Genomic DNA, 10,452 nt, shown 5'->3' on the forward strand with positions numbered 1-10,452 from the left:
TCTCTCTCTCTCTCTCTCTCTCTCTCTCTCTCTCGAGCAGTGCTGTCTGACAGCAGGTTATTCTCTGACCCAGACCAGCTCATTCAACACCCTGCACTCTCCATCTTAAACTAAAGTGAGGTTAAATCACTTGTAATGTTGACTTCTCTGCACATTTTCAGAAACTTACTGAAAATGTAAGAACCACTATTAGTTTTTGGCACTTGTAATTATAAGGACAGCGAGAGATTTAGGCCATAGAGTTACATAACAGGGAGAATGGGAGAATGGGATCATGAAATATTCTGTATGTATGTACTGTATGTATGTATTTATTTAAGCTCAGCCTCAAAGGTACAGTAGAGTATTTTTTTAAACTCTACATTAACCCATTCAAATTAGTTAGTGGTAATCTGATGAACAGTGTTTACTATTGTCATTTTGCATTATTGACACACTATTTTCCTAATTAATGCTGTACAGTTGCTTTGACACAATCTGTATTGTTAAAAGCGCTATATAAATAAAGGTGACTTGACTTTACTTAACAGGGAACGCATACATTGACTTATATTTAGACCAATAAATAAATAGATAAAAATTAGAAAGAAAAAAAAAGTTTTGATTTAAATTTTTTTTTCATTTTAACTGTTTTTTTAGACACTAAACAGAATTAAACATGAAATCTTAAACATTACCTTAGAATGAATCTGTGAGCTAGATTTAAATTCAAATTGCCACATGAGCCCCACCTCCAGACCACAGCTCCGACTTGAGGAACAGTGTCTGTCAGGTAGATCATCTTGTATGTTTTGTTTTCCCAGCACTAGTTGGTGTGGAAGACTCTGGATTTGTAGATTTCTAGTTACTAAGCAATAACATAGCAGATACACACAAACACACAGCCATATTCCCAGAGTATCTGCCCTTTTAATATGTGCATGACTGCAGAAAGAAAAAGGCCCCAGGTTTGAGACAGAAAGAGAGAGAGAGGGAATAAGAGTGTATGTATAATGTGTGTGTGTCAAAGCAGCCCCCTTGTCATGGATATGATGTATATCAGTATCACTGTTGGTAAATGGCCACAGGTATTCAGCCCATGAAACTGGAGATCAGGTGTGTGGCACACAGTTAGGATGTTAGTGCCCGCACACACACACACACACACACACACACACACACACACACACACACACACACACATACACATACACATACACACAGAGCGTTCATCATTGATGGACTACACTAAACACGGCAGCATTGTATGCTCAGCCCTGCATAATTTGAAATATGTGTAATTTATTTTGTTATTCATACACTATAATGAATTAATGAACAAATTTACAAATAAATTAAATCATGTCCGCCATAAATCCAAAGCCTCCTGCCCGGCTGCAAAGACTTATGGGAAAAGGAAGTGTCTCGATTGACAGCTAGAACATCAGCTCATGCATGCAGGTGTGAAGTGACAGTTTTATAAGTCAAAGAAATGTCTTTCTATGTGTGTGTGTGCGTGTGTGTGTGTGCATTAGGGGGTGCATTTGTGCCCAGATGCAAAGCTCAGTAAAAATTCCTTCACATCCACATAGACAAATGCACATACACATCCTACTATGTTTAATCAGTTTATGGCAGAACTTTGGCACAGCGTTAACTGTGACAAATTAATGTAGGACAACCTGCCAACGGCCCTCTGCCGGAGATGAGTGTGTGTGTGTGTGTGTGTGTGTGTGTGTGTGTGTGTGTGTGTGTGTGTGAACACATTGACACATGTGGTAAATTCATAGTCTCTCTCTTTCCATACTCTGCCTAACCTGACAAATCCAATTAAAAGACAAATTATTTTGTCTGGATGTGTTTGTTTTTGTTTGCTGGAAATTGTCCTGGACTGAGTTCGCTTTATGTTCTTTATGTATACTTGTGGTGGTCTTCCCACAAGCACTTTATCGGTGCTATATGGTGTAGCTGTTTCTTGAATCAGCGGGAGATGGCTTTATTTCGAGCATGAATCAAAAGGGCTGCTCGCTAAAACGTTGCCATTAGTTTGTTTGCATAGAGAAAGATTTGTGTCACTCTCATTTGAGCCTGTAGTCAATATAGACTGAATAGCCTTTTAAAAGACATATTTTGCACTATGTTCATAACTAACGTTGGCTTGTCAAAATAAAGCTACTACATCTTCTTTGTTGGCCGGCCTTATCCTTCTACTTCTCTAAAAGATCCCCCATTGTTCTACATGACAGATGGCTACTTTATCACATTAAGCTACAATGACACTCAAAAGCAAGTATTTTTACAACCTGCAAGCATCAGTGACCAAATTTAAAAGATTGCTCAATGCCGCTGTTGACCTGATTATCGGCCAGTGGACGTGTCTTCTCCAGGCAGCCGGCTCTTTTAAACTCAGCAAGGTGCCAGCGAGAGAAGTTAATGAGCTTTAAGCTGCAATGCTATGCTACACTCGCTCTCTCTCTCTCCCCTAACTTTCATGTTGTAGGTTATTCTGAATTTCCCAGTGCTCAGCTCACCACATGATCAGCCAGCTCAGTGTTTTTACACCTGTTAAATCTACTGAGATGTTGAAAGGCTTTTTTAAGGGCGGCTGTTTTTCAGGGAAAGGGCTTTTTGTGAGCGTAAGATGAAAAAAGACAAGGTTTTTCTTGTCTGACTACTTGTTTTGCTCATGGATATTTCATAATCTGCAGTTGTTTTGTCTTATTTTGCACATATAAATAATGTTAGGTCAGTGGCTCTCAAATCCTTTTGCTAACTATGTGTGATTAAAAATTAATTCTGCCCCTCTCACCTCACTAGTAGTTTTACAAGCTATTAAGAAAATAGAACTATTAAGTTCCAGTGTTATTTTAATATCATTGAGGCACTATTATAGTTTTTAATATTTTGAATGAGAATTTTATAATTTTATTTCTATATTTTTCTTTTCATTTTAATTTTATTTAAAGTTTTAGTAATGTTGTTGTGTGTTTTTGTCATTTTATAGTACTTGACTATGTCTATTTTTATTCTTTTTTTGCTTTAGTTATTTTAGTACATCAAGTTAATTAAAATGAGAAATGGTATCTTGGCAAGTACCTGAAATAAGTTTAATTTTCATAAATAATAATAAGTTTCATTTTAAATTTTTTCAATATTTTATTATTTCAGTTAACTTTTATTTTATTTTAAGTAACAGAAATGTTTTTTTTTTAAGGTTTTAGTTTTAATACCCCTGCTTTGTTCTTTATTTGATTAATTGCAGTTAACTGCAGTCAGCTTGATTGATTCATTCCTGTAGCAGTAGAGCATTGTGCTGGCAACTTCAAGGTTATGGGTTCGATTTCCAAGGAATGCATGAACTCATAAAACATTTAGCTTCAATATATGTCACTTAGGATAAAAGCATCTGTAAAATGCATAAATGTTAAATGGCAAATTTATTTAAATTGATATATATATATACAGTGGGTACGGAAAGTATTCAGACCCCCTTAAATTTTTGACTCTTTGTTATATTGCAGCCATTTGCTAAAATCATTTAAGTTAATTTTTTTTCCTCATTAATGTACACACAGCACCCCAATATATATATATATATATATATATATATATATATATATATGTATATATATATTTTTTAATTGATTGACAGCCCTAATAACTATCATTAAATATGTTTCGGCCATATGTGGGGGTAAAGGAATGGTCACAGGAAATGAGGTAATAGTGATTGTACAGCTAGTCAAACTGTCTCAAACTCAGTGTGTGCGCTTGTAAATGTGTGTGTGCTGTGTTGACCTGAGGGTAGCCACATGAACCCTGGAGAGGAAGAGGAAAGGAGAGAGGGAGCGGTGCAGAAAAAGGGGGGATTTGGCTGAAGTATGTTCTAATCCTGTGCTCAGCCAAGCAATCTCATGATGCAGAGGCCTTAGCCATGGCAGTGAAAGCAATCTAATGGCCAATGAGTAATCAACACTATTGCCTGTCCTGACTAATATAGTGAAACCGGCCAGGAAGGAGGTATAGAGACAAATCAGTTGCTCTAGACTGCACACCCTTACCGGTGCTCTTACACAAAAGTGTTTGTTTAGCTTATATTTATTTTGAACATTTTTAAATGTTAATGCCGTGTTCAGCTGAACTTTATTTGTTTATGTTAGTATTAATAAGTATATATGTGTATTAGGGCTGTGCAATTAATCACATGCGATTAATTGCACAGCCCTAATGTGTATATAATGACATATCGCTCGAGACTTACTGATATAAAAATTATAATTAAACTTCATTTGGAGTACTAATTGTGCACAATGCACATTTCCTAATATTAAGCCTAAAATGTATTTTAATGTCACTGTTAATGAGGATTGTATGATATTAACTAAAGTATACTTGCAATAATTCCACTTTAGCACAATCAAATATACTTCAGTAAATCTTTAGTTGGACTTCAGCACTTCCACACAATTTAGTTGGACTTCAGTAATTCCATACAATTAAAGTGCATTAAGCACAAAATTAGTTCCAATTTAGTAGATTTTAAGTATACCAGTTTAGTTTTATATTAAAAGTACAATTGCAGGGTATTTTTATTAAATATGTAAAAGCATTTGTAGTATACTGAGTATGAAATAAATGTATTTCAGATACAGTACAATTTAGTATATTTATTTTTCACTAGGTTGGTTACACTTTTCAGACATTATACTACCTCTAACTTTGCAATTACATGTCAATATCATGTCAAAGTATTAGTAGACTGTTAGATTAGGGTTGTAGTTAGCAGAATAAGTTGACTTGTACTTGCAGAGTTAATTATTGTCAGTAGGATGTCCGTTGGGGGACCATCAAAATAAAGTGTTAGCATATATTAGGCAGACACTAATACTCTAATGACTGGTAGTTGACATGTAGTTGCAAAGTTACTTATAGTCATCAGAATGCCAAAAGTCAAAATAAAGAGCTATCTGGAGTTTTTGAGTTGCAAAACTAATAGTAATATCTTGAAGCACATTCTTATAGTGCTTTAAAGAGTTAATGATAGTAAGTTGATGCCTGTGCAGTTGGGCAGGCATTCGACCAGCACTGTGGCAGGAAGCAGCTCTGGCAAATCAAATGGAGGAAAAAACAAGGAAAAGTACTCATTTGATAGGATTTATGGAAACGCATAAAATGGCATTTATTTTGCTGGCAGGGCATTGTGGCGAGGGAGCTGTGAAACCATGCTTCACCCCTGCTTTAATTTAAGAACCCGTCCCACCTCTGCTCGAATGATGGTTTGATCCACCTGCCAGAGATGGTACTCGGCCAAAAGAAATGATCATAGAGATGTGTGGAGGGTGTATATTGGATCGTCAGTTCACAGAATTAAAAAGCAACAGTGAATACAGTCAGGTGTACCTGAATGGTTTTCGAAAAAGCCATTATTGTGTATAAGAGAAATTTGGGATTAATGCACTTCATGCATGTAAGACTGCAACTTAACAACTTGATTTTATATTTATTAAAAGTAGTACAAAACTCAGCACCACAGTGCTAGGGTTTCTTGGTGGTTGCTTGCTTACTCAAGTCAGACAAGCCCACCCGCAAGTCTATTTTATGATATTTTTATCATCATTCTTGCCTTAGCGAGCACTTATAATTAAGTTCAAATTACTTGCCAGCCATTATTAAAATGTAGTCTTGCATTAAGATTAATTTTACAGTAATTACTGCTTCTGTGAAAGTTTGTGATTGCGACTGACTAGCTGTGGTATTGTTACTGAACCTTGAATGACGAATATGGTTTCCTTTTTACAACACTGCTCAGCTGGAATAATTTATTTAAATACATTTATTAGCCAATATCTCATCATGCAAATGTTTGTCCATCTTTTTGAGTCTACTAAATGTTTCGCTGTGGTCTCTGGAAGTATTTTTATGCCTCCCCGACACTCTGTGGTTTGGAGTGCGCATAATGACAGGAACTGTGTTTGTGTAACAGGTTCTTTTTTGATACCAAGGAAAATGTTTCCAGAAATCGTAACGAATGATAATTTTGGTCGTTTCTTAATGGCATAATTTTGGGTGGGCGGCTTCGATGTTGCGGTGGGCTCCAGTGTGTTATTCTATGCTGTTCATTGACTTTTCCCCAAATTAGTTTTGACGATTTTCCGCGAACGCCGTGACAGGAGCCATCTCTCAAAGAAAAGAATGGCAGTGAGAGCGGAAGCCGGCTAACCTCTGTCAAAAGCACCATCCATCACTCGGCTGTTTAACCTAGGCCACACTGAAAGAGGGCCTAATTACTCCACCTAATGAATGAAATAAATATGTCCTCACATTAGGGCCCATTATGATCTCTCTCACTTTCTCCTGTTTCCCTCTGTTCGCCCGCAGAGGGGAGACTGGAATGGTGCTCGGAGGCCAAACTCCATAGCTCAAAGGAAGCAGCCGAGAAGTGGCCTCCTTCTACTGTAAGATGCGAGATGTGATCCGTCCATCATATTTTCATTTGATGAAATCCATAGGGTCTAATATTTTAGTTATTTAGACTATTATTGCATCTATGGCCTAGTGGTTCATGCATATGCTTCAATACAATGAGTTGTGGTGCTCACGTGGGAGATGTGAGTTCGAATCCATTTAGCGTTATGTTCTGATCCAATTTTTCCAGCTTTCTTCTATCGCTCTCAATTAAAAGAGAGTGAAAACCTCCACATCAGCTTACTTGTCACCCTGGGAAAACACTTCCTACACTTAAGGTGTGTTCACACTTGGCAGGTTTGGTTTTGGATGTTCAGTAAGTCCTGTCGCAAAATATACATCATAAAAGCTGTCCATTCAGGTTGTGACTGCATCCTTATGCCTTTTGTTTTGTATCTTTGGGTTCAGTGTTAAAAATGACATTGTGAGCGAACCAGATCTTAATGCATCATTTTCTTTTTTGGTCCGAACCAAATGAACCAAGAGATCTGAACTACAAATGTGAACACACCCTTTGACATCTCAGACAATGTATGAACCGTCCGTCCCTGATAATATTTTGACTTTTTTTTTGTGGTGTCGTATGCCTGTGTGCTCAGATGACCTCTTTGAACCACCTGCAGTCTCATCCTCGTCCCCTCCTGCATTCCAGGTGTTCCAAGTTTACAGACATTTTCTGTCCTTTAAAGCACAATAAAGAGTTAGAGTGGGTTGAGTTAAAGTGCTGGGGGTGGGGTGGAGGGGTAGCCCTCTGTTTATTAGACAGCAAATAGAGGGCCAGCAGCTTTATGATGTGGAAGGTCATTGTTGGTTAATAAATGGCCACATGAGTGCAGGCAGGTGCTGTGTTAACACCTCCTCTCAACGCTCGACCATTCATCAGCCGGTGTTAATGAAGGTTGGAGCATTAATAGGTGGGTGGTAGAGAAAGCCAGTTAATCAGTGCAAGTCCTGGTCCTGTTTGAAGTATCAGGCTATGGTGGGGTGGGGTGGGATATGGGATGTTGGCCTCTAGGGGGGAATTCAGGGGTCGAGGCAAGTCGGGTTTTTGTGTGGGATAGTTTGGTTGCTGGGAATCTGAGGGCCATCATGGTTTGGATTTTTCCCAAGGTGTTGAGTTATCTTTGTTTATTCAAGCATAGACCATTTTTGATGCAAGATTGGGGAAACCAAATGTTGGGGAGACCAAATGTAAAAGCTTATGAATCGCTGTTGAAAACCATATCATTTGACCACTATTCTGAATATTGGGTTGAATGTTTCCACCTTATTGTTTATGGTGGTTATATCCATGATTTAATTTAATTTAATTTAATTTTATTTTATTTTTTAGTGCTCACTCACTAATTTTAACATTTTAAAAATGAACCAGACAACTCACTCGCTTTTGAGTCATTTTTATGTGCATTGTTTTTTTTTCATAATATTTTTATTGAATGAAGAACAGAGTGATGTATTGCAAACAGAAAAAATTAACAATGCTTCTCTTAATTTTACAATTCTGACCCCATTTGAGGGGTTTGAAGCTTAGCAAGCCAATGCACTTTGTGAGGAACAATTAAAAAAAAAGACCAGGTCAGGAGAGAAGGTGGGGGGTGGTAGCTGAACTGTTTTCCACGCTCAGTGGATTTACAAGTGGCCTAGCAGGCTCTTTCTTCTGCCTGAGGATTTTGATGCATATCACCGAGCTCCTCTTTCGTCCTCAAAGCAAACGCTTCAGCGCTGAACCCGTACCAGTTAAACGAATCAGAACAACATGGAGATTGCCCAGGTATACAAGGCTTGTGGTACACAAAGCAGCCCTCAGTACCTCAGAAACGCTACTAAACAAGAATCAAAAGTGACGATAACAACTTTATCCTTTGTAATTCTTGAAGAAGTAATTCAGCGCCGCACTGCAAGGTTTCGGGGGCAGGATTTTCAAGGATTTTTGTGTGTGTATATGATTGACTACTCGATATAAACCTAAAATGTTTCAATGCACTTCTTTTTCAAAGATGCAAGTGGAACTTTGATAAGCATAATATGATACAAAATGATGTCCATTAAAATCTGTTTTTTTTTTTTTTTTTAAAAGGGGCCTGCAAGGTGGTTCATGAAGTCTAAGAGATAAATAAATTTTACAAAATGTGTTTTTGGGCTGTCAAGGTTAACATGCACTTAAAATATTAATGAAATATAAAACTTTATATTTATATTCATGTTATATTCATGTTCAATTTCTGCTTTTTAAAGACTGCTAAGAAAACGTAAAGTACTTGTGAACATTTAATTTTTTTTATTTTATATTTTATTATTATTTTCATTATTATTAAATTAATTAATTTTCATTTATATGTATTAATTTATTTTCATATATAAATATATAAAGTTTAAAGTTTGTTGTTTTTTAAACACTTTTATTTAGCAAGGATGCATTGACCAAAAGTGACTGTAAAGACATTTATAATGTTTCAAAAGATTTCTATTCTAAATAAATGCTGCTCTTTTACATTTTTTATTCATCAAAGAATCCTGAAAAAAAATTATTACGGTTTCCACAAAAATATTAAGCACACAACTTTTCAATATTGCTAATAATAAATGTTTTTGAGCTTCAGATCAGCATGTTAGAATGATTTCTGAAGGATCATCTGACACTTAAGACTGGAGTAATGATGCTGAAAATTCAGCTTTGCATTCACAGGAATAATATTTTTATTCATAAACATATTAAACAATAACACTAAAAATATTTTGCAATATCATTTTAAAAATCTTTTTCATTAATTCTGTTTTTTAATATTAGGAAGGACGTCCATTACAAGAGAACCATCATATTTGTGGAATATTTGGCATTAAAAAGTTTGAAAACCCCTGCATTAGAGGATATTGTGGGATTCTCTCTTCCCCTGTCTCACTCACTCATATGCTCAAAAAACAGATATGTTCATCCTGCTTTCTCATGACCCAAGCCCCCCTTAGGACACACATCCCAGCTATCAGTTGCTGGCTTAGAGGAGCTGTAATTACTGTCGATCAAGTGCTCCTTAGCTTCACAGTGGAATGGTGGAGAATCTGATATGGCGAATGTGAGAGTCGTCGAGTGAGGGGTTGGTGGCGGAGAGAGGCCCGGGGCCCAATAAAGAGCGGACTTGATCTCCCCACTGCGACAGGCTCATCAGCCTCCAGCTAAACAGCTCTGGGGGTCTTTTTTCCCATCGGCTGACCAACTGACCCTTCCGCCTACCCCGGCAAGGGGTGTAGATCCTGGGGGTAGAAAGCAGACACGCCCACTTTTAACTTTGTAATACTGAAAATGTTTTTTCTTTTTTTTTTTATCAAGATGCTGAAAATTCAGCTTTGCATTCACAGGAATAATATTTTTATTCATAAACATATTAAACAATAACACTAAAAATATTTTGCAATATCATTTTAAAAATCTTTTTCATTAATTCTGTTTTTTAATATTAGGAAGGACGTCCATTACAAGAGAACCATCATATTTGTGGAATATTTGGCATTAAAAAGTTTGAAAACCCCTGCATTAGAGGATATTGTGGGATCGAGTTGAGAGGTGAGTTGGGCAGGCGGAGAAAGGCTGTATAATAGTTAACTGAAAGGAACCATTCTTTTATTCAGCAATTAACCCCATCTGGGTAAATAATACGGTGCTGTGGAACGGATACATCGCTCCTACGCACAGCGCTCAGAACCCGAGAGCGCTTCAAAAAGCCCCGCAATACGAAATGATGACAAGATGCACCATACACTGCCTTTCATGAAGTATATTACGTACAGAATAATGTGTCATTGTACAGTAGAGAGAGTACAGAGAGGGAGAGAGAGAGAAAGGGATTATGAGGTCTTGAGCTCTTGTGATAGTACTGATAACATGTCTGGATGCACTTATCGGCCCGGAAACCTGATCTTGTTTTTTTTTTTTAATGCTGAGACTCAGGCACTTATAAACGGACATGGAGAGAGAAAAAGGGTAGAGAAAAAAGACCTCTAAGTGTGACAGTG

The 10,452-nt window shown here is 37.0% G+C and overlaps 1 long non-coding RNA gene across 1 annotated transcript in view; it reads left to right on the forward strand.

The window, feature by feature from the left end:
• LOC107679644 (uncharacterized) overlaps positions 1-10,452 on the forward strand; it is a 16,448-nt gene that overhangs the window by 370 nt on the left and 5,626 nt on the right. The window lies entirely within an intron of this gene.

This window comes from Sinocyclocheilus anshuiensis, unplaced genomic scaffold (genome assembly GCF_001515605.1).
Source record: "Sinocyclocheilus anshuiensis isolate Anshui unplaced genomic scaffold, SAMN03320099.WGS_v1.1 scaffold2170, whole genome shotgun sequence".
Taxonomy (NCBI): domain Eukaryota; kingdom Metazoa; phylum Chordata; class Actinopteri; order Cypriniformes; family Cyprinidae; genus Sinocyclocheilus; species Sinocyclocheilus anshuiensis.